Source organism: Hyperolius riggenbachi, chromosome 12 (assembly GCF_040937935.1).
Source record: "Hyperolius riggenbachi isolate aHypRig1 chromosome 12, aHypRig1.pri, whole genome shotgun sequence".
NCBI lineage: Eukaryota > Metazoa > Chordata > Amphibia > Anura > Hyperoliidae > Hyperolius > Hyperolius riggenbachi.
This window is the reverse complement of record NC_090657.1, coordinates 25,854,990-25,880,617: the sequence shown is the minus strand read 5'-3', so window position 1 is coordinate 25,880,617 and position 25,628 is coordinate 25,854,990. Positions and strand designations below refer to the sequence as shown.

Below are 25,628 nucleotides of genomic sequence, written 5' to 3'. Positions count from 1 at the left end.
TATCTTGCGCAATTTTTGCGTACATTGCAAATTTCCACGAAAAAAATACTGATCTTTTGGACTAGAATTAAAATAATTGTTTTAGACGTTTTGCGCTAAAACATGGTTTTATATGTTTTCACAATAAAATATTGATCTCGTACATTTTTGCCCTAAAAGCAAAGAATGTAGATAGATATATATAGATATACCTCGAATCGAAAACCGAAATCTCAATGCAAACATTTTTGCACCCTCTTTCCCTGAAATTAAGGCATTCCCCGAAAGCAAGCCCTAGCAAGATTTTCGAGCAAACTTGAAATATAAGCCCTACCCTGAAAATAAACCCTAGCAGCAATAAGGGGAAAAAGTATGACAAACTTGTGGTATTACTGGAGCCTAGAAACACAAGTTGCCGTACTTCTTACCCATAGGCTGAAGTTCAGGGACACAGTGGCATGGAGCTGGGGGACAGAGGATTGCACACGGGTGACAGCACGCCATGGAGCAGGTGATAAGAGGAGGATGCAGGGGGACATCAGAGGACACCAGGAGGATATGGGGGGCAGCAGAGGACGAAGGAGGGACACAGGAGGACAGGGGATAGAGAAGGACATGGGGACGGTGGGACTCCAGGAAAACATTAAAGGTACAACAGGGAAACAGGGGTGCACGAGGTAGATCCAGCAGAGGAAGAGGCGTCACAGTGGGGAAGGCAGGAGGACGCAAACCACGGGAACTTGTGTGTTCATAGAAATATAAGACATCCCCTAAAAATAAGCCCTAGCACATCTTTTGGTGCGAAAATTAATATAAGACACTGTCTTATTTTTCGGGGAAACACGGTAGCATGTATGGGGGCTTTGCTATTCACTGCTAAAGTCAGCACAAAATTATGCGAAAATTAAGAGAAAATGTACGCGAAATTACAAATGTGTATACGACATCACTTCAATTTGCAAATACGTATAGGAGTAATTGCGAAAATGTACGTGAAAATTTGCATAATCGTAATGAGCTGATTATGATTATCACTACTCATGCCTTTCGGATGTACTAAATTATGGAGTTAGCTGAATATCTTGCTGCCCTTGATTCACACCTAGGTATTTCCCCACCTAGAATGACCCTAAAGAGTTGGCCTATAGACCGCAGAGCATGTAAGCAGATTTCAGGATTAAAGGTGCTTTTTTTCAGACTAGAGAGGTTACAGTTAATTAGCGTGTGACTTCTATGGAGATAATCAAGTGGCCCATTACTGAGAGATGAGGAATCATGGCTTTAGCTGTATAACACCATAATGAGTACGGTACACCATTAAGAATAGATTATCTCCTATGGGTCAACCTGGGTCCATACCTGTGCCTGAGTGCTAAACATCTAATAGCTAAATAAAGAAAAATTATCCATACCTCTATAGGTGGCTCCTTTATGGATTCTTGTCTTTTTGATTAATTTAACAACTTGTTCACGAGAGAGTCTTTGGCCTCGATTCATCATTCTCTTTGAGATAACTTTTTCCAGTTTGTTAAATTACCGAATTCGAAGTTTAGCAATTTCTAGTTGTATTCATCAAGGTTTTTCCTCATTCGGTGTGAATTCGATAACAATTCGGTAACCATTCGGTAACGTGTCGATATTTCCATTTTACAGCGGTAATTTAACACAAGGCCATAAGATTCCCATGGAATTGTGGGTAAAAGGCAGTCCTTTGAGCACTACGTAGCAACATTCTGAATAGGGCTTTAAACCTGGACCACGATTCTGGAAGTGGCTTGGGACAATCACACAATTTGATAGGAGCCTTTTCTAAAAAATTATAGTGCAGCTAGCAAATTAGTTAACCCTGACACTGCCTGTGTTCTCTTACAAGATGATTCAAGAGAAATGCAGATGTTGTGTTATAGCAAATAAATCTATTCTCTTACAAATGTATATACGGTAGTTGCAGACCTTATTCTTGCCCTTCTGCGCCTTTGAATCACTCTCAGCTGATACATAACCACTTCAAATGGCTCCATCTTCTCTGTCAGCAATGATCTGACAGGAATAACGACAGAGCAGTGAAGGAAATAACTAATCCTAAATGTAACGCTAAACCACGCCCACTTTCTTTTTCATGAATTGCACTTTATTCCGTTTTAGCGAATCGTTACCGAATCGTTACCGAATGTTCGCTAACAGCTGTAGATAACTTTGATGAATCCTGAAATGAAGTTAACAAATTCGGTATTTTACCAAACTGTTGTTAACAAATTTGCTAAGTGTTGATGAATCGAGGCCTTTGTATCTGTGAGAACTCAGGTTGAAGCATGTGACCTGCTTGATCAGCTGATGGATTTGTAAGGTTATGTTCACACTGGGGCTAACGCAATGCAATTATATTGTAACTAGTAGACCTAAGCCCGTTTAAAACCGCCCGGCCGCCCACCCGCTCACCCGCCGACGCGCGCGACTACCGCCCACTGACCCGCTGCACATCCGGCCTCCCGCTGACCTGCCGCACACCCGGCCGCTCGCTTGCATGCCGCCCGCTCGGCTCCCTGGTCACACCCTCCTATCTCTGTGAGGCTGGGTCCATGCTGCGCACATGCGCACAGCAGTTCAGCACGCACAACGCTACACAGAGTCAGCACACGCAGGGACACAGAGAGATTATTATAGAGGATAGTACATTCACGTTAGCAGTGAGGTGTGGCAGAATCTGTCGGCATAATGCTAGGCATGGTGTGCATTAGTGCATAACGTGTGCATTTACAGTTGCAGTGAAGCATACTTTTCATTGACAGTATGCTTCACTGTATGTGCCGCATCACATGTTACACGAACTCTCTGCTGCGTTGCAATCCAGATTGTATCCACATGCAATCTCGGTTGGTTGCCCATCTAGCAACCCTTCATAACCACACAGTTTTGAGTGACAATACTGCACCATTTGGGCTCCCTTTGTCACTGTCTTGTTTTAAGGTGATCTACAGCTTATCTCTCAAGAAGTGAGGACAAAGTTGCATTTAACTTATAGGATTACTGTAGGGGGGGTCGGGGAAAAAAAAGAGTTGAACTTCCTGGGGCTTCTAATGGTCCCCCGTCAACGTCCTGTGCCCGCGCAGCTACTCACCGATGCTCCGGTCCCCGCCTCTGATTCACTTCTGGAATTTCTGGAGCGTACTGCGCAGGCGCAGACCATTCTGGGCCTGCCCAGTACACTTCTGGTGAAGTCAGTGGGAGCGAGGACACGGCCTCACCGGCGCAGTGGTTTTCCGACTTTAACCCTCTGGGCGATACAATAAGATCGCTCAGGAGGGGGCGCAGCACTTTTTTTTTAATTTTTAATTTTTTAAATCATGTAGCGAGCCCTGGGCTCGCTACATGATAGCCGCTGCCCAGCGGCATCCCCCCACCCACTCCGATCGCCTTTGGCGATCAGAGTAAGCAGGAAATCCCGTTCAGAACGGGATTTCCTGCTGACCGGGCGGGATGATGTCACCGACGTCATGGACGTCGTGACGTCAGAGGGAGTCCCGATCCACCCCTCAGCGCTGCCTGGCACTGTTCGGCCAGGCTGCGCAAGGGGTCGGGGGAGGGGGGGGCTGCGCGGCACGGCGGCGAGCGGCGGCGATCGGAAGTTACACGCAGCTAGCAAAGTGCTAGCTGCGTGTAACAAAAAAAAAATTATGCAAATCGGCCCACTAGGGCTGGAGAACTCCTCCTGCGCGACATACCCCGAGCTCAGCTCGGGATTATCGCTCAGGAGGTTAAAGTCGGAAATTCCAGAAGTGAACCGGCGGCGGGGACCGAGCATCAGTGAGTGGCTGTGCGGCCACAGGACGTTGGCGGGGGATCGTTAGAAGCTCCAGGTAAGTTCAATTCTATTTCCCCCGACCCCTTTACTGTAGTTCTTTAACCACTTGAGGACCGCAGCGTTAAACCCCCCTACCGACCAGGCTGTTTTTTGTTGCGCTGGGCTGTGCAGGCTTTTCATCCTCCTGCACAGCCCAGCTATGGAGCCCAGCGATCGGACTCACCTCCTTTTTCTGTCCCTAAGGGGATATGCCACCTGAGGTGTCCGATCGCTGTGGCAGCAGTTTGTTTGTTTTTTTCCAGCCTGTATAGGCTGTTTCACCCTCCCTCCCTCCGTTCACTGAATTTGAACAGGAAGGGGATCCATCCTGTTCCACCTCTCATAGGCATCAGCCTATGAGAGGACGGTGATCCCCGGCCAATCAGAGGCCGGGGATCGCCGATCTCGTACAGCGCTGCCGGAGACCGCAGCACTGTACACATGTAAACAAAGGGGATTTCTTTCCCCTTTCGTTTACAAACAGCCTGCTAGCCACGATCGGCGGCTATCAGGATAATCGCGGAGCTCCACTCCGTGAACAGGCAGGATATGATCGCGCATGCGTGCGCCTGTTCCCTGGGAAACTGCAGCTCCAGGACTTGATGCCAATTGGTGTGACGCTGTCTTATTTAGTTAAAGCCCAACTAAATGTTAACAGAAAGATTGGCCCAACTACACATTCACAAAAACGGTAGATTGAGGCTTAACATGATCCCGAGGTGAGGTATTGAGGCTGCCATATTTATTTCCTTTTAAACAATACCAGTTGCCTGATTATCTTCAGGCATCAGTAGTGTCTGATTCACATCCCTGAAACAAGCATGTGGCTAATCCCATCAGACCCTTTAAAGTGGTATGAAACTCAGCATTCCACTTTTGTTGTAAAAATTTATCTACAGCATAAAAACCACTACCAGAAAATAATTGGTCTTTTTCAGTGGGAAGCTTATAAATCTGAAGCCGAAGCTGAGGAAACCATTACATTTTCTTGTTTATGTTTCCATATCAGCCACAATTAGTAAACGTTCCTGGCAGAGCTTCAGTCCAGCTGCAGGATAGGTGGAGGTGAAAAAGGAGACAAATTCTCACTAGATACATTATCCTACCTAATAATGTACAAGTATCCCTGCGTCCTGTCCCTGTGTCAGTGCTTTTGCTCTACTGTGCTTTTCCTACACTGACAGCCGTTGAGACAGGACACAGGATGGGCCAGGAGACGGTCCGGCTGGGTGGGTGGGCACGTGTGTGCGCGAGCGTGGTGGTGACAGACCTAGAGCCCGTTTGTAAACAGGCTTAGATCGCTAGTCCTATATAATAAGAGACAAGTGTCCCTGCGTACACCTGTCTCTGTGTCCTTGGGTCCGTGCATTTGCGCTAATGCGCATGTGCGCACGGACAGCCGTTGGGACTGGAGGAGGACAGGCCAGAGGCCTGGGCGGACGGGTGTGCGGCGGATGGATGCGTACACATGCGCACAAACATGCGGCGGTGGGACAAAGACTTAGAGCCTGTTTTTAAGCGGGCTTAGGTCAACTAGTAATATATAAATACAGTATCTAGTCAAACAAGAGACAGTGTGCCTGACCTGCATACTGGTTCAGGGTCTATGCCTAGAAGTATTAGACAAACAGAAATTAGGAAGACAGCCAGGCAACTTGCACTGTTTAAAAAGGAAATAAACATGTCAGCCTTCACATTCCCCTCACTGCAGGTGAGCACTTTTAAGCACTTTTTTGCTTGCTAGGAGCTGAAAAGGTACTTTAATGAGAAGGCGCCAAAACACCATATGGTCATAATATGGAGACAAAGTCATCAGAGGATTTTGTTACAGGCACTTTCTGACCACAAGTGTGCATTACACAGACTGTCTGCCCAGGAGGTCGTATTACATAGACCAACCATGTGGTAATGTTACACAGACTTATTTTCTCCATTCAGCACTGCACAGCAGTTACTTCATAGCATTCTTCCTCATCTAGCACTGATGTGGAAGTTCCCTGTTTCTTTTTACTGGTGACCTCTGAATTCACTTCTGCTTAGTACATTTGGGAGCTCAGTACCTTGTCTTGTTGGAATCAGCCAAGTCATTTGCATGCCAAGCTCGCCATAGTGTGTCCACTAGGCAACCAGTAGAAGGCTTGTGAGAGGGAAATGAGGGATCGCCATGAGGCAAAGAGGCCCAATAGGGTCCCCCTTCACCTGGTCCCAATTTCAACCACTGTAGTGATTGTCAGACTGGGAGCTGGAAAAGCTAAGGAAATCCACTTGCTGGCCAAGCAGCAGTAATCAGGTATTGCTGCTCACAGTGAGGACTTGCTGCAGGTTTCTATTGGGAGTGATAACAAAGGGTTACCGCTGCTTGGCCAGCAGGTGGATTTCCTCAGTTTTTCCACCTTCCAGTGCGACACTGGCTGTAATGTACCCTACTTGAACTCCACGGTTACAAAACTCTGATGGAAACGGACCACCATAGCAGAACAAAAAGTGAAATTACCCAATCCAAGCATCATAATGTGACAGAGAAGCACATCAAAATAGAATGGAGTTTGGGAAAATAGCATGCTGTGGGTGAGATAGTAGGAGGTTGTAACGTGCGTCTCACACAATTTACGATTTTTTAGTATGATGATGAAATTACAACACATTTTAATGAGCAAAAGGGTTGTGTATTCATTCTTTCATGTATTTTATGCTAATGAAGGCTGCAGAAAATATGCACTTGCTTTTAAGGTTTAGATATTTTATGAAAAAAAATTTTTTTAAGCAGATAGGTCACATGATTGGAGACCGTTAATGCACTGAAGTGTATGGCCACAGATTCGAACCTCGGCTCTTCCTGTTCAGTAGTGTGGTGTAACGTAAAAAGAGCGCTGCTTGACATGATCAGTTCCTCTCACCGTGGTTCCTGCAGGTCAGCTGGATGTATTTGGGCATAATGGTGACACTCTTGGCGTGGATGGGGCACAGGTTTGTGTCTTCAAAGAGACTCATTAGATAAGCCTTACTGGCCTCCTACAGAGCCATGACGACTGAGCTCTATTCAGTAGGAGACCTTGGGCAAGACTCACTGCTACTGCCTACTGAGTGCACCTGAGTTGTTGCAGCTCTGGTACTTTGAGTCCAACAGGAGAAAAGCGCAACATAAATGTTCTGTGTCTTGTCACAGAAGAGATCTTTGATGTCCAGAAATGTTGTGTAAATATTTCCTTTACAATAGAATTCTAGGCACGATTTTAATTTTAGTTTTGAATAAATGTGTTGTCACAGGTAATATGGAGTTTATCAATATTTCCAGTGGTCACACAAGAAGCAATAAAACGGATAAAGGTGTACAGCTGGTTTATTTTATTTTTTTCTCTCTCCCTTTCTCCTGTCCTGGATTTCTGCCACCTCTGGCCCAGTGCACTTATGCAGTCTCTGTTCCAGGAAGCAGAAGCAGCATCTCATTTAGGTACTCTACTGGTTGCCACAGAACTAACAGAGAGTGCAAAACCATCTTATCTGTTTTTTTTTTTTTTTTTGCAGTAAGATGCTTATCCTTAGATTTTGGATACAGGTTTCTATAATGCTTTTGTAATTTGGTAAATGTTAAAATTAATACAAATATCAAAAAACAAAACCTGATGAAGGTTATAACTTCTTGCATACACCTCTAAATATTTAGTTATATCTATGTTCCCTTTGGAGAAACCCACCGAGTTCTTTTTGTGTGCTCTGTAAGAGGAAATGAAGGTGATTTTTCTGACTGAGACACAGCCTGCAGAACAAAGCAGACACTAGAGTCAGGAACCAACCCTTCTCTTCTTGTTTATTTTATACGATAACCAACACCTTTTTATGTAGCAAAATGCAAGAGAATTTCAAATAGGCCATTTACTGTCCCTTATACTAGGTACACACAATGAGAATTTCTGGCAGATTTACTGTCAGATCGATTATTTCCAACATGTCCGATCTGATTTCCGAGCATTTTCCAATCAATTTCCGTTCACTTCAATAGGAAACCGATCGGAAAATGCTCGGAAATCAGATCGGACATGTTGAAAATAATTGATCTGACAGTAAATCTGCCAGAAAATCTCATAGTGTGTACCTAGCATAAGTGGAACTCACAATCTAATATCTAACTATGCTTTAGGAATGTTGCAGGAAACCTACAAAAACACAAAGAGAAGATTTATTTATTGTATTTATAAAGCGCCAACATATTATGCAGCGCTGGATATTAGTTTAGGTTACAGACAATATTTAGTGTGACATACAGCAATACAGGAAAACAAGAAAGACCAGATCACACAGCACAGTATGAGTACCAGGTAATGCTTAGTCAGTCACTGGATGGAGCATGGAGATTAGGCATGTCAAGTTCACTCAGATGCATAGCATAGGTTCCCAGTAATGCAGGTGCATGATCAGGTAGGACACAAAAGGAGGAGGACCCTGCCCAAAGGCTTACAATCTAGATACAAACTACAATCAAGATACAAACTTCATGCAGTTTTTTGGATGTAGACTTTTTCTGTGCTGATCAGTGCTGGCGTTTTCCACATCTTGCTCTGCACACCAGATTTTTATTAGGCCACTTGCGCACTGCATCGCACTGCGGTATTCTTCCCCGCTGCGAAGGCTAAGCCGGCCTTAAACTTACTGCCTTCATGATATTCTTCTGATGCCGAGTTAGAAACTGTGATATTGACATTTTTGTGAGAGCACTTTAACAATGGCAGCTCTCTGTACCTCTCATGACAGGGTTTCTTTAGTACCCAGATCTGATATCACTTTATGCATGGGAATTGTTTGTAAGTACAAGTTTTATCTCAGTAAAATGAAGTGGAAAGTGGGTTTGATCCAATGGCATGGACAGCAATTACACTGTGCAATAGAAACAGATACTTCATCGGTATAGAATGCAAAGGTTTTAAGCAGATGTTTATATACTTAAGTAATACTTCTAATTATAGTCCACAAGACACTAATGGTTATATAATCACTTTGTAATGCTATTATATATAAATACTTGAATGAACAGTGAATTGTGTTATCAAGTCATTCAGGAGTAACTTGTTATACTGTTATTATGTGTGCTTGAACTCTAAGCTGTCTGACCTTTTATGTCAGAGTCACTCTACAATGAGGAAAAGTCCAGTCCAGTGGATCCACGGATGATTTACTACTTCATGCACAGAAGTCTGTGGCTCCGATACAAGCAATGGTCAGGCAGACCTAGGGCATTGTTAATTGTACTCAATTCATTTTTGTATTGTCGCTCTATTTTTGTACTGCAGACTAGATTACAACAGTCACACATATGTCGCCTGAGCAGGCCCAGATTTACATCACATTAGCTTACAGGCACAGATGTCCTGGCACCCTAGACTACACCCTCCATCCACCTACAAAGCCCTGCCGAACCACACAACAAGTGTTCTGGCTGACCCAGCTGTCACTTCTCCCTTACTTCCCTTGCCCATCAGGTATTCCGTAGCATTAGGTAGCCAGAGATACCCTCAGTATTTAGTAGCTGGTGGTGCCCCCTACTGAAGGGAGATATTATCAGTGGAATGCAAAGAGTTGGGTGAGTAGCTTTTCATTAATGCTCTGCTTGGGACTCTGCATAGAGAAGGAGGCACCAGGCGCCTGTAGGCACATGCCTGAGTGCCCAGCAGATAGTAAACACACATTTAACCACTTTGTCCTCCTTGACGTAGTTCTACGTTAAGGAGGAGATGTACGCTCCCGCGGCCGATCGCGCGCCTGGCCGCGGATTGTTAGCCCAGGAATCAATGAATCGGGCCATGGTGCCCAATCACTGATTCCATTCCCCCGCAGAAAAAGCGACAGCTTCTCTCGGAAGCTTCGCTTTTCTGTCTCCTATGTCCCTCTAAGCGTACATTGTATGCTTAGAGTGATGTCATGTAAACCAACTCAAGGTTGCCATCTTGTTTCCAAAAAGTTAAACTACATCTAAAAGTAAAAAAATAAATAAAATACACATATATTTACCCAAATCAAATACTATTTACATCCCACCCTCCCAAAAATACCCACATAAAATGTTTAATAAGAAAAAAAAAAAAAACATTACAATAATAAAAAAACAAACACAGAAATAGTTACCTAAGGGTCTAAACTTAAGCTTGTAAATAGTGATGGATGCAAAACGGAAAAAAATGCTCTTTTATTTCCAAATAAAATATTGTCGTCATACATTGTGATAGGGACATAATTTAAATGGTGAAATAACCGGGACAAATGGGCAAATACAATACGTGGGTTTTAAATTGTGGAGGCATGTATTATTTTAAAACTATAATGGCCGAAAACTGAGAAATAATGAATTTTTTCAGTTTTTTTCTTAAAATGCATTTACAGTAAGGGAGTAAGGGAGCTCTTATCAAAATGTACCACCCAAAGATAGCCTAATTGGTGGTGGAAAAAAACAAGATATAGATCAGTTCATTGTGATAAGTAGTGATAAAGTTATAGGCTTATGAATGGGAGGTGAACATTGCTTGGATGCATAAAGTGAAAATGACCAAGGGCTTAAGTGGTTAAAGTGTTATAGTGTCAACTGCTTGATAAATGATAGGTTTGATATAAAGAATAATTTCACAGTCATTTTAAGGAGAAAGTCACATTGACATTTCAAAACTGATGCTATGCATGCCATCCTAGCTATTATGAGCTAAGGAACAATCTTCCCTTATACTCCCTCAAGGCCAGTTAAACTTTGTGAGGGACTATATTGCTTATACTGTATAGTAAACTGCTTTCCGTCACACAAAACCATCTAGATTCCAATGGCACTGATGAAAAGCACGATAGATGAGAAAGCAATTCAAAGTAACGTTGAAAACAGATCAAAGTTAAAAAACAAAGTATGTGGGGAGACAATGAACCAAGTTTCTTTTTTACTTCATGCAAATTGTGTTGCTCTTTGTATGCACAAAATACTGGACAAATACAATTTAGCTGCGATTGTATCAAACTGGTCTAATTTCAATCTGCATATGAATTGAAACACAATTTGCACTTCAGCAACCATCTCTAGTAATAAGACTTAAAGGAATACTATCGATTGAAACAACTTTTTTTTTTTTATACTCTATATTAGTGTACACATTATTACCACTTGCTTGGTTACTCTGTCACACAGCTCACAAATATATTTCACTGTGCCACTCACAGCATGCAGGAGACATGAGGAGAAATAGGCTGATCTGAGGTGGTAACAGGTAACTAAATGAGCTGTAATATTGCTGGAATATAACTAGCTATAACACTAGTCTGTGTTTACACTCAGACTGGTTGCCTGGCTGCCTGCTTGTGGTGATTCACTCCAGGCTGCATCCACTTTAGAAGCTGCTGAGAGGGGCAGACCACTGTCTACAATTAGCATTATTAGTATCTTTATCAGTCAAGAGAAGCAAAGATAATAAACACACATTGCTAGAATCGTTAACCCCTTACCACCATATCAACAAGATTCTTTCAGCAAGGTGATAAACTATAAACTGAGGAGTTGATAGCAACTCCCCTGTGCAGAGACATGGTCTAGCCCTCTGGGAGCGTCACTATTAGATACATTTTGTATCCAAAACTGACGGAGGATTTTACAGCTGAGAGGAACAGCTGTGTGAGGAATCAAATTGCTCCTAGTACTTGTCCTAATGTGTGCTACAACATACAGCATTTAAAAATAAATGCATACATCGATAGTATTCCTTTAAGGTGGCCTCTAACGATCCAATTTCTAGCGAAAAATAATTTGAGCGATCAGATAATTCTGATCGGAAGAAAAGTCATTCACTACACAAACCAATCTTTGCGTCCTATCACAACCAATAAGAAAATCCAAATTTGACCAAAATCCAATCAGACGACTATTTTTTTTTAATCGTTCGTAATCGACTGTGCCCATCAATGGAGATTCTTTACAACCAATCCGATCAGAATTTCTGATCACTCAAACGATTTTTCGCTAGAAATTGGATTGTTAGTGGCCACCTTTAGGGTACTGTTACACTGCATCCATTGCAGTGCAAATATATTGCAATGGCATGTTCATATCTGCACCTTAGTTGCATGGGAATTCCATCTTATTCTGTGAATTTACAGTCCATGTTTACAGTTACAGTGAAACACTTCTTTCATGAAAGTTTCATTCATTGAATAAACATATTCAAATAACAACAGAACATAGGTCATTCTGATCGTACAACGAATATACAAAAATGACAAACAGCCAGTCATTCCAAAAACTGCTATTTAGAGAGAACCCGAGATGGGTTTTAAGAATGATATCTGCACACAGAGGCTGGGTCTGCTTATACTGCCCAGCCTCTGTTGCTATCTCAATCCCCCCTAAGTTCCCCCTGCGCTCTGCTGTCCCCCATAAATCACAGCCACGCTGTCGACACACAGCGGGCTGTGTTTACCTATGTAGTGTCACTCTCGCCGCTCCCCCCACATCCTGCATAGCTCCGGTCCCCGCCCACGTCCCTTCCTTCCAATCAGCGGGGAAGGAAGGGACCCGGGCGGGGACCGGAGCTATGCAGGAGGCGGGGGGAGCGGCGAGAGTGACACTACAGAGGTAAACACAGCCTGCTGCGACACACAGTGTGTCGACAGCGCGGCTGTGATTTATGGGGGACAGCAGAGTGCAGGGGTAACTTAGGGGGGGATTGAGATAGCAACAGAGACTGGGCAGTATAAGCAGACCCAGCCTCTGTGTGCGGATATCATTCTTAGAACCCCACCTCGGGTTCTCTTTAAGGAAAATCAATAAAAAAACTATCAATACAGAATTGCAAAATAACAAACTGTCCATCCAGTGCAATTTTATGCACGCAACAGGAGACGGGATTAAGTCCACTGATCACAATTTCAGTGATATTTCTCCAAAATATCATTCATGGTATGGTAAATACAATCAGATAACATAACATTGCCCTGATAAGCACCGGCTCAAATCTTAAGGGGCCCATACACTGCTCGATTTCAACCATCGATCGATTCTATAGAATCGATCAGAATTCAATTCCATCAGATTCCCTGATCGATCGATTTGCGGCCGATTTCGATCGATTTGATCTGAAAGGATGGAAAATCTAGGTGGATCTGCTGCTGGCAGCAGATCAATGGCCCATAGAGTTGCATTGGATCTAATGGTCCAATAATGCATTTAGATCTATTTCTAATAGATTTCATTCTGAAATCTATTGGAAATCTGTTCCTAGTGTGTGGCACACATCAGATGTGGTGGCTGGATAGTGTACTGGTTAAGGGCACCGCTGTTGACATGGGAGACCAGGGTTCAAATCCTGGCTAGGTCAAGTACCTATTCAGTAAGGAGTTTAAGGCAAGACTCCCTAACACTGCAGGGTAGCCTCCTGAGCGCGTCCCAGTGGCTGCAGCTCTTAAGCGCTTTGAGTCCGAAAGGAGAAAAGCGCTATACAATTTTTCGGATTATTATTATTATTATAGATAGATTCCTGTCAGATTCAACTTGGCAGGCATCTGACAGAAATCTATCTGATGGTCGAATCTGTTGCAAATCTATAAGTGTACCTTTAGACCTGGCAATTTCCAACTCAAACCTCTTTCAAATTCCCAAATCGATCGATTTGTGGCCGATTTTGATCGATTCCAATTGTTCTGGCAGGGTGGAAAATCTTGGTCGATCTGTTGAGATTGCTTATCATTTAGCATTGGCCCTAATGAAAGTCTGATGGCAAAAAAATGCCATCAGATCGATTTTCAATAGATTTCAAACTGAAATCTATTGGAAATCTGTTCCTAGTAAAAAAATGTTCCTAAACACATCAGATAGATCAGAAATCTATCTGATGATCTATCTTCTGCTAATCTAACGAGTGTATGGCCACCTTAACGTATGGTAGTTTTGGTGCTAGCAACAGGGTCCGTACAGCTGTTAATGAGACCTATTTGGAAAGGAGTTGTCCCAAATATGTTTTAAGTATAGTCCAAAGTTTGTGAGCTGTTGGGAGTTCCCAGAGAAGATGTGCCATAGTACCCTCTGCTTGGCAGCTCATAAAACAGGGAGGATACTTGTGGAAATGTAATCAAGGCTTTCTGAAACCTGTCATTCAATCGCTTCCTTGGGTTGATAGTTTAGCTCCAAGGTAAGACATTGGGGCATTTTGCCATAATCAAAGTTAGCTTGATAAAGTTTCACTGCTTTAAGCAGGAGATTGACAGGTCAAGCCTGGAATTTTCCAACATTCATAGGCCTGATAATTGACTGAATCTATCTAGTAATGGTAGTAGGATGAGGAGGGAAGTTTAAGGCTGCAATAGAAAAGGGATGGAATCATCTGCATAAAAACTCTAAATTCGGTACCTTGAATGTCATACCTCTTAATATCTTTGTTTGTATAGCTAAGGACAAAAGTTCCAGAGCTATAGCAAAGGGGGAGAGAGGGCACCCCTGATGGGTCCCTTTATCCATTTGTATTTGATTAGATATAACCCCTAGCAGTGTGATACAGGTTTTCGGATTATTATAAAGTGCCCTCACCCCATCTAGAGAAGCCCTTGTAAATCCCCTTTTTCCCAGGGGCGTAACAAGAAATCACTGGGCCTCCCTGCAAAACTTTGTATCCCCCCCCCCCCAAAGCTACCATTGCTGGAGGGGGAGGGCTGATGGTAGCCCGAGGCGAGGGGGGGGGGGGTGTTGTCTGGTCCACCTCCCTGCTGCTGTTTGTGCCTGCTGCTCCCCTTCCTGCACTGTATCCCCTCCTGCCCCTAAAAATTGGAGGGCCCCAGAGCCAGGGGTCCCCCTCAGGCATCTCCCCCTAAAGGCTCCCCTGCGGCTTCGTCCCTTGCAGGGGCTATAGTTACGCCCCTGCTTTTTCCCATTACTGTATATAAGTAAGGCTAGGCATGTTGGCTGTTGAATGTCGGAGCTATATAAAGACCATATTATAATAACAATAATATACCTTTTGGAGGTTTAAAGCGGATACGAGATGAAAAACTAACTATAACTAGTAACTTGTCTATATATCTCATGTAAAGTTTAGATATTTTACACAGCATATCTAGCTGCAAACAGCTTTAATAGAAAATGATTATTTCTTCCTGTGATATGACAGCAGCCATGTTGTATGTAAACATTACACAGAGGTAAGCTTATCTGCCACTTCACCACTCAGCCTAATCCCCCCTCCTCCCCTCTGCCTCTGAAATCAATGGCTAGTAACACCTCCCCCTCTTCCTGCCCAGACTGAGCTCCCATGAGCCCTTCTTACTGCCACAGCTCTCTGAAAACCTGTGGGCGTGGTTTATTTAGTTTATAGGGAATTAGAGTATTAAAACAAAAACAAAAAAATATTTGACTTGAGGAATGCCCTATAAACAATAGGAAAGGAACACAATTATGCAATGAGTAAAGTTCACCTCAGATCCACTTTAACATTAGCAATCTTGTGTCTTTTAACTTTACATCTTGGAGAATGTTACATGCCAATCTAATGTTATCTATCGTTTGCCTCTGTGGCATAAAACTAGCCTGTGCATTGATAATCAAAGAAGCGATTCTCCAAGATAGGTGGACCGCCAGAACACTGGAAAAGGCCTTAAAGGGAACCTAAACTGAGAAGGGTGTGGATTTTTCCTTTTAAATAATACCAGTTGCCTGACTCTCCTGCTGATCCTGTGTCTCTAATACTTTTATCCACAGCCCCTGAACAAGCATGCAGATCAGGTGCTCTGACTGAAGTCAGACTGTATTAGCTGCATGCTTCTTTCAGGTGTTTGATTCAGCCACTACTGCAGCCAAAGAGATCAGCAGGACTGACAGGCAACTGGTATTGTTTAAAAGGAAACATCCATATCCCTCTCAGTTAAAGAAAAACTGTAACGAAAAAAACCTCCTCTGGGGGTACTCACCTCGGGTGGAGGAAGCCTCCGGATCCTATTGAGGCTTCCCTCGTCCTCCTCGGTCACACGGCGGCAGCGGTAAAGCTCCCCAAACAGCGGGGATGTAAATATTTACTTTCCCGGCTCCAGCGCAGGCGCAGTGTTTGCTCTCCGCCTCGGAGTTAGGCAGAAATAGCCGATCACTGTCAGGCAGCTCTACTGCACAGGTGCAAGTCTCCTGCGCCTGCGCAATAGAGTGGACCTCGACAGAGATTGGCTATTTTTGCCTATCTCCGTCCTGAGAGCCGCAACAGTGCCCCCCGCTGGAACCAGGAAAGGTAAATAAATCAGCGCTTATCAGCGCTTGTCAGGCTTGTCGAGTGTGGATTGCGGAAGACTTCGGGGGAGCCAGTGCTGGCTTCCCTGCAGCTACAGGGGTGGGAGAAGCCTCATTGGGACCTTGAGGCTTCCCCCTCCCGAGGTGAGTACCCTCCAGGGGAACTTTTGTTTTGTTACAGGTTCTCTTTAAGGTTCCCTTTAATGTCATTACTTATTAGTGGTATAGATCTATAATTGGAGATTTTGCTCTCTTTATATGCCTAAAGAAGTGGGAACCTAAGTTCTGAGAAAGTCCAGGCCAGTTCTTATAGCAAATGCAATAATCAACTTACTGTATATCTCCTAATCTTGTTTAATTATTTACTTTTCCTATAATATACCAGGTAATATTCTCCAATATATACATTAAAATGCATAGTAAATATATTGTACTTTGAGTATTAATATGTTCTATGAAACATTCCTACATCTCCTCTGTTATTTATACCAGGTGAAGACACTGAGCACTGAAGTGCTGACAAGACCCCCAGCAGGTGAGGTCAAAAGTTTATCACCATTTCTGCTTGCTTTTGAAAGTGATGAAATTCAGACTCCTTGATAATTGCCACTATAAAATATTTATTGACGTTGTTTCAGTGCTTACATGAGAAATGAAACGGTAACTAGGTACAGTAACATGAATCCTTCACACTACTTATGGCATACAAAAGCTTATACATATGTTAAAGTACTTCTGTCACAAATGTGTGCCAATCATAATGAAGGATGGAAAAAAACTGATATTCAAAGAATATTTTCAGTGAAAACTGCATATATTATTTCGACATACAGTATAAAGCCTGCTGCTCAATTAGTATACAAATGTTCTCCATTACTCTGAGGCTACTTTCCCACCAGGACGTTGCGTTTTAGGGACATTATGGTCGCATAACGTGCCCCTAACACAACGCCTGGTGGTGTTGGATGTGGACGTCAGAGCGAGCCGCGTTGTTTAGCTTACTCTGGCGTCCGTGATGCCGTGATGCGTACTCTTGGACGCATGCGGCATCACGTGGTCCCGCCAGCCAATCGCCGCACAGAGCGGCCGCTCCAGGAAGTAAACACTGCACACGTCACAAAGTGCAGTGAATATTAATTAGCCATGTGCCTGGCTGCTCTCCCCTCCTCCCCAACATTACTGAGCATGTGCAAGCAGTCTAACGCAGCTTAGCCGCGTATAAAGTAATGCATGCAGTACTTTGTCATGACGTCTTGCGTTACAATGTAACGCAACATGGGCACTGTGAACAGCCCATTGATTTTTCATTACTGTTTGGTGGGCTGCGTTACAGGCTGCTCTAACGTGCGCCTGTAACGTCCCACTGTGAAAGCAGCCTGAGAGTTTAGCATGGCGCCGACTTACTTCACTTTCACTTTAGCAATAAATAAGTGGTTTTGACCCATAGAAAATCATTTATAAAAGTCTAAATATATTCCTAAAAGTATGGTGTGTATATATTTATAAAGTGACACCTTACGAGCCACAATGCACTGCTGCAACAATGCACTAGTTTGTGATATAAACTCTAGCCAATTTATTAAAGACTGGAATTCATAGTATTTGAATAACACTGTGACATGCAGAAATGCTTCCCACCATCTCCCATTACCAGTTGGTTACAGCAGCTCACATGGGGCTTGAGGCACTAAGCCAAATAGCATGCCTTATCAGAGTTAACATGCCTTATCAGAGTAGCATAGCGAGCGCTATGAACTTATGCCTGCTAATTGGCAAAGACGAGAGCTCCACTCAGCCTGCCCTGAGCCCCTGCAGATTAGAGATGGGAAGTTCGGATCTTTTCAATGATCCGGATGATTCGAATCGGATCATTGAAGAGATCCGGATCTTCGATCCGAATCTCGGATCATTTTACTACCGGAAGCATTCGGGGGTGAAATGAACAGCAGGACAGGTCTGTGGACAGGAGAAGGGGAGGGAGTGGACACAGAGAAGGGGAGAAGATGGACAGAGGGCAGGGAGTGGACAGAGAAGGGAGGAGGGACGAGCAGAGAGCAGAAATGTTTGCACGTAATACCCACATGCTGAAGTCATATGCTTTACATATATTTCACTTATATGTTCATCTGTACACTTTGAAAGAAAAGGTCGCACAGTGAAAGAAAGCATTCCCAGAAGATAAGTGCAGCTGTTTAGTGCCCAGTGTAGGAGGATTATATTGCCTTTCAATCACACTGTCTGCAAAGTTACTGAGCTGTGCTGAGCCAAAAGCTTCCAATGTGTTCACTGTGTACAACTACGGAACAGACAGCCTATAATGAGCAGCACATTGCAGCCAGTATGTGTGCTCTACACATATCTGGCAGTGGCACCGATGTCCCCTCTCTCCCATCTACCTGGCTCCCTGCAAGGCTGGCTCCCTTCCAACAGAGCGATCCATCTCTGCTCTGCTTCCAAGACCCCGCTGCCCGCTGAGAGGGGGCATGTCGCTCCTGGCCCGCCCCTTTTGCGATCCAAATCACTCATTTTGATGATTCGGATGATCGACTCATAAAATAGATTCGGATCAAAGATCCGAATCGTTCATGATCCGGACAACACTACTGCAGATCCAATCACTTTAAAGGACATTATCCACGCACTTTGATTGGCCCAATAGGCTGCCTGTCACTTGACAGGAAACTTGGCAGGCGGCCTATTGGGCCAAAGTGCTGTATAGCGCAGTTCCCCACCTCTGTCCCTTCCCTCCCCGCCTCCATAAGCCGATTTGGTGGAAGCTTACGGAGGCGGGGAGGGAAGAGACGGAGGTGGGGAGTTGTGCTATACAGGAGGGGGGGGGGGGAGCGGCGGTGACTGAAACTCAAAGGTAAATAACAGGCTAGCGCCAATCTGCGGTTCGCTAGCCTGGCGCTTTTTTGAATGGGGGACAGCAGAGCCTGGAGGCACACTGTAAGGACATAGAGGCTGGGCATTGTATACAGAATGTGCCTCTGTGTCCTAATATGATTTCACAAACACACCTTGGGTTCTCTTTAAAGGACCTCTTTCATGAAAATCTTAAAATGTAAAATATATGTAAACATATACAAATTTGAAGTAAGTTTCTTCCAGAGTAAAATGAGACAAATTACTTTTCTCCTATGTTGCTGTCACTTACAGTAAGTAGCAGAAACCTGACATTACTGACAGATTTTGGACTAGCCCATCTTCTCATGGGGGTTTTTCAGGGCTTTCTTTATTTTTAAAATCACTTACTGAATGGCAGTTGCTCTGTACAACTGTCAAAAAAGTGTGCAGCGAGCAGGCTGATATTTAACTCTTTCAGGCAGAGAGAAAAAAAAAGGAACAGCATAGTTATTTGTGTTCTAGGCACTATACATACATACACGTCACTTCAGGTATCCTTTAAGGATGACTCTGGCAGATTGGGTTAGTGTAAGGTTCTATCTCATGGCAGACAGGTAATTGTAAGGGTCACTGGGATGGGAAATCGGATTACTGTAAAGGTGCCCATACATGTTACAATTTTTTCATTTTTTTTTCGATTAGATCATTTTGTTTGATTATTCCGTTAGATCGAATATAAAATATTTTCCAATATGTCCGATCATATTTCTATAGAAAAAAATGGGATAATCGTTTGTTTTTCTTGATTAAAAAAAAAAATTATTTTCTACTTTCATTCGATTAGATCATTTTGGTCGAATAAACAGGAAAATTGAACATTTTTATTGTACCATGTATGGGTACCATAAGGGTCACTGGAATGGCAGACCGGTTACTGTAATTGTGACAGCAGATTGGTTACTGTAAGTTTCAATCTGATGGCAGATCAGTTATTGTAATGGTCAGTGGGATGGTAGATTGGTTATTGTAAGGGCCACTGGGATGGCAGATACTGTAATTGTCACTCTGTAAGATCGGTTACTGTAATTGTCACTCTGGTGGCAGATTGGGCACTGTAAATGTCAATCTAATGGCAGATCAGTTATTGTAAGAGTCACAGGGATGGCAGATCGGGTATTGCAAGGGTCAATCTCATGGCAGATCGGTTATTGTAACGGACACTGATGGCAGATGGGGTTCTGCAATTGTCACTCTGATGGCAGACTGGTTACTGTAATTGTCACTGCGAAGGCAGATTGGGTATTGTAAGTATCAATCTGATGGCAAATCAGATATAGTTAGAGTCACTGGGATGGCACATAGTGTATTGTGAGGGTCAATCTAATGGCAGATCGATTACTGTAAGTGTCAATACTGGTTTTTATAAGGGTCACAGGGATGGCAGAGCAGGTATTGTAATTGTCATTTTTAAGGTAGATCGGTTACTGTAAGGCTCAATCTCATGGCAGATCGTTTATTGTAAGGGTCACAATCTGATGAAAGATTAGTAATTGTGCTGGTCACACCGTTGCATGTCAATCACTGACACGTGTGGTGTTACAAACAATGCTATTTGGCTACAGTTATATTACACCTGAGTGGTACTTGTGGGCGGCAGTCACAGAAGCCTGAACTACTTGACAAGCACACAGTTTAGCCATCTGTCTGAAAAAAGCTTAAATGAAATTATGATTTGGCACTTCAGGGTAATGATGATGGTTGGTGATCATCAAGCATTAAGAGTCTTTTAGTTAATCCAACTGGCGAAAAGTATAACCTTCTGGGCAGTAGGATTGTAAGCCAGCCCACCACGTCACGGTAGACTCTTTTCGGGCGGTCCTACAATATACTACGCAAAAGGTGGATCAGCGCATCACCAGGCCGCCTCCGAATGGCTTTGAATCAGAGGTGCGCTGAGCCCCCCCAGAAACTGCAAACGCACCTTGAACCCAAACGGAAGCTCTGCATATACACCAAAAGCATGGCTGTTAAGTGGGAGCAGCTGACCAAAAATGAATTAAATTAGTACATGGCAAGGAAATGAACAGCACTACTTAAAAACAGACAAGTGCCTACCTGCAAAAGAGTGCAAGCCCCACTTGTGGGATAAAATACACACCTAGCATACACATGACCTGACTACCACTGGAGGATGTTGGTTTCCGTAACAGCTTGCATGCAACCTATTAAGTACTCGTCCCTCCCACTGCGAATAAGTCAATCCTCCATGGGAGGGGACCTAACACTAACTAAATCCTAACCTATGTATATGCATAGCCTGGGTGCGGCTAATCAAAAAAAATTGAAAATTGCGCAAAAGGTAGATCAGCGCAACACCAGACCGCCTCCGAATAGCCTAGAATCAGAGGTGCGCTGAGCCCCCTCAGAAAACTGCAAACGCATTTAGTCAGTGTTAGGTCCCCTCCCATGGAGGATTGACTTCTTCGCAGTGGGAGGGACGAGTACTTAATAGGTTGCATGCAAGCTGTTACGGAAACCAACATCCTCCAGTGGTAGACAAGTCATGTGTATGCTAGGTGTGTATTTTATCCCACAAGTGGGGCTTGCACTCTTTTGCAGGTAGGCACTTGCCTGTTTTTAAGTAACGCTGTTCATTTTCTTGCCATCTACAATATACTACGCTGGCTTACTCTGTTTGCTGCTAGTCACCCTAATAACCCTACAACACTGTTGAAGTCGTGTGCAGAATGTGTGCCCTACTCTAACCCTACATCTCCTGCTCGGATTAGTGGCAGACACCAATGTGCCCTGTTCTAAAGGTGTGTGTGCGCATACAGTGTGTGTGTGCGTGTGTGTGTGGGCACACACGCGCATGGATAGGCCCAATCTAATCTATGTGGTTAGCCCTACGCTACAATCAGCCTAGGGGGTGGGGTGTAAGTCTGGGTATGTCATTCTAAAATCAGTATTGCCTATCAGTGTGTCTGTCTGGGTATCAGTATTAGTAACTTGTGCTGCTATCTACTGGTGCTAAAGGGTACACCAGGAAAACAATCAGAAGACATTGATTGCTTACCGGATTTACCACAATTTGTACAGTGTATAGCTAGCTTTTGTTAGTATACATGAGTATGTTGTGAGTCTTTTACAGCAGGAGATGACAGGCACTGCTGGAGATAAGTTGAAGTCTCCTTGACTGCAGGGGATGAGAGGATGGTGCCGGTCTTCAGTTTCTTCTGAATGGTGATTTTATGTATGTCATCTGTTGTTCCAAATCAGTGGTTGTCTTAACCTCCCTGGCGGTCTATTAAAACCGCCAGGGGGCAGCGCAGCACTTGAAATGTTTTTTTTTTAAATCATGTAGCTAGCCTAGCGCTAGTTACATGATAGCCGGCATCCCCCCACCCCCTCCGATCGCCTCTGACGATCAGCGCAAACAGGAAATCCCGTTCAGAACGGGATTTCCTGTTTGGCTTCCCCGTCGCCATGGCGACGATCGGGATGATGTCACGGGGTCTGGCGGGGGGGGGGGGCCCCTCTAACACGGCGTACCATTGTAGTGTGCTGTGTTGGTGGTAGAATGGTTAGGATAGCAGCCTACAGAGCGGTAGACCTGGGTTCGATTCCTGGCCAATGTATGCGAGTTGGCTTTTGATATCCTACAAATTCCTAAGCAAGCTCATTTTTCTCTTGGATATATCATAATGGTACATGCTAGGCTGGCTTCAGCATGTAGTGTTGGTGGTGGTATAGTGGTGAGGAGAGCTGCCTGCCAAGCATTAGACCTGATTTAGATTCCCGGCCAATGTATGTAAGCTGGCTTTTAAAATTCTACAATTCCCTGGAAGACAAGACCCTCCTCCGGGAAGAGGGAGGAAGGGAAGGAGGAAGGCGAAAAAGGACTGAGGGGACAGTCAATAGGTTGTATGAGCTACCATTCAGCATAAACAAGGTTCCATGAGCGATTATTTTAAATTTTCCGCCGGAATCCAGAATTCCGCGGAATTTCGCAAAAATCCTGCAGAATTTTTATAGTGACAGAATTAAGCGCTGGCGTAATATGTGAATTCCGGCGGAACGGAATTTGCTCTTTCCGATCATCCCTAGTCACGTGTACCCACCTGACAGAGGATGGAGCTTGGAATGCTCGTCATCAGGGAGACGTTGCTGTATTAATGTTCCTCATCTTCCTCAGGTGGTGAGTATTTAGCTTAAGGATCAATGGTCCTTCTTCAGTGGCAAATCCGTGATTGTCTAGGGGTGCAACATTGCTCTAAACGAAGAGTCCAGCATAAGCAGTATGTTGTCCCCAGTCAGTGGTAGTCTAAGGATCAATGTTGCTTTGCTCACATTACGGAGTCCAGCATTAACCATACATTGGTCCTTCTTCAGTGGTAAATCCATATTAGTGCAACAATTGCTCTAAACAAAGAGTCCAGCATACGCTATATGTTGTCACTTATACGGTGGCAAATCCTTACCTGTATTGGGGTCCAACGTCGCTCTGTGTAAAGAGTCCAAGATGTTTCTACGTTGTCCCTTATCAGGTGGCAAATCCAGAATATGCTTGGGGTCCAGTGTTGCTCTTTGCAAACAGCCCAGGATGCGCCATATAGGGATGGTCAATGAGATGCAAATAATTTAGAGTTGATGCAGGATTATGTACGTTTGTATGCAAATTTATGCAGCTTCAAAAATGGACCAATCGAATTTAACCTCAGCAGGATTTGGTTGGTTCATGTTCAAGCTGCATACATTTGCATACAAAATTTGCATAATGCTGCTTCAACTTGAAATTATGTGCATGTTATTGACCATCCCTAGCGCCATATGTTGTCCCCTATTCAGAGTCAGCACCAAATGGGGAGCAGCAAAAGACATTTCAGTTTTGACAGTCTCCGGAAAATCTTCTGTAGCCAGTTGAGTGGTTGTATTCTTTGACCTTCACTTCTCTCCGTCCCTTGTGCATCACGCTCTTCTTCTGCCTGATGTCCAGGGTCCTCCACTGTGGACTCAGCAGTTTCCATCTCTCTCAAGGTCTCTTCTTCCATAGTTTCCTCAGACAAGGGTTCCTCAAACAGAGACTCCTACTGGCTTGCAGCATCTTCATCAGATAGGCCACTGCTTGATGTTCTGCATTCCTCTTCAAATTCTGCTTCGTGTTCCCCAAAAGAGTTACTGGAAACTGTAGACAGGCTTGGTGCCCATGTACCCAATCCATACTTTCTCTTCTTTCTGTACCTTCTGGAAATGTGGATTCCTCTGACTCCTCCCCTGGGACAACAGAGTCTTCCATGGCATTTGTGTCCTGAAAGGTGGCTTCCATTTGCAGATTTGGAGATGGAGATTCCTCAATTTCTTTATTCTCAATTGGTGAGGTGTCCACTGGCACTGAAGTGCTATTAATGAGTAAAATGTTTTAATAAACCACTAGGATTTCAAATAAAGATGCTGGGAAGGTTTTTGCTGCAGCTTCTTCAACTGTAAACACCAACTGACACTACTAAGGGCCGGTTGCGAATGCGGCTACCTAGCCGCATCACTCTGATGGCAGATCGGGTTACTGTGTTATGGAAGATCAGTTATTGCAAGGGCCACTGGGTTTGCAGATCGAGTTACTGTAATTGGAATTCTAATGGCAGACTGGTTACTGTCATTGTCACTCTGATGGCAGATTGGGTACTGTAAGTGTTAATCTGATGGCAGATTGGTTATTGTAAAGCTATCTACCCAACTGGCGTATTTCCTGACGGCCAGTGATTTTTACACAACGTCGCGAGGTGGGTACAGGTGCACAATTGCGAACATCGCTTAGCGTTGCACAATGATCTTTAAGATCCCTGAGGACACCGTGCAAAGTACCGCAAACGCTGGAAATATCGCTCGCGCCGCCGTGTACATCGCGAGACCTCAACATGAAGAGGCGCTGCTAGCGACCATCATCAAGGGGACGTCACTGGACCTGTCGAGAGGTGAGTGCGCGGCTTAAGGGTCATTGCGATGGCAGACTGGTTACTGTAATTGTCGCTTTGATGGCAGATCAGGTACTGTAAGGGTCAATCTGAAAGATTGGTAATTGTAATGGTCACTCTGGCAGATCAGTTACTGTAATTGTCACTCTGGCAGATTGGGTATTGTAAGTGTCAATCTCAAGTGTTCTGATTGGCCAGTAAGGAAGCAAGTGCATATATTACTGCCTTCTGATGTGTAAGATTAGGGTTCGAGGCTTGGTAACAAGAAGAAGCTCTTATGCAGGGGCTAAGGTCCTAGTGTATTATAGCTATTTCCTGGTCAGGATATCACATCACTACAGTGTGGCTATTGCATCTTTATAATTATCTCAGTCATAAAGCCATAGAGCAAAGGTCAGGAACCTGTTTGGCTGAGAGAGCCATAAACGCCACATATTTTAAAATGTAATTCTGTGTGAGCCATACAATATATTTCAAAATGGGATAGTGTGCATGCACAGCAGAGGGCTCACATCCCTGTTGCCATGGTGATGTGTATACAGTTAATCCGCCAAGGAGCGGAAGTGTCAGACAACATCTTCAGATTCTCTTGGGTTTCAGCAACATCAGCAATTTCCCAGACAGGAGAAATACCGACTAACAGCTTGTACAATTAGCTAGCTGACTTGGGGGTTGATTCACTTTGTAAGACGAGATCCCCGCACTTTGGCCCAATAGGCTGCCTGTCAAGTGACAGGCAGCCTATTGGGCCAATCAAAGTGCGGGAATC

General features: G+C 44.0%; 1 long non-coding RNA gene across 6 annotated transcripts in view; it reads left to right on the top strand.

Annotated features, from left to right (window-relative positions):
* The window catches only part of LOC137541406 (uncharacterized), a 1,168,812-nt gene that overhangs the window by 595,675 nt on the left and 547,509 nt on the right, over positions 1 to 25,628 (top strand). For 2 of the 6 annotated variants that reach the window (XR_011025155.1, XR_011025154.1), the window contains one exon: positions 16,533 to 16,575. The exons of the other annotated variants lie outside the window; for them this stretch is intronic. This is a non-coding gene — a long non-coding RNA (uncharacterized lncRNA). The remainder of the gene's footprint in view (positions 1 to 16,532; positions 16,576 to 25,628) is intronic. 6 annotated transcript variants of the gene reach the window in all.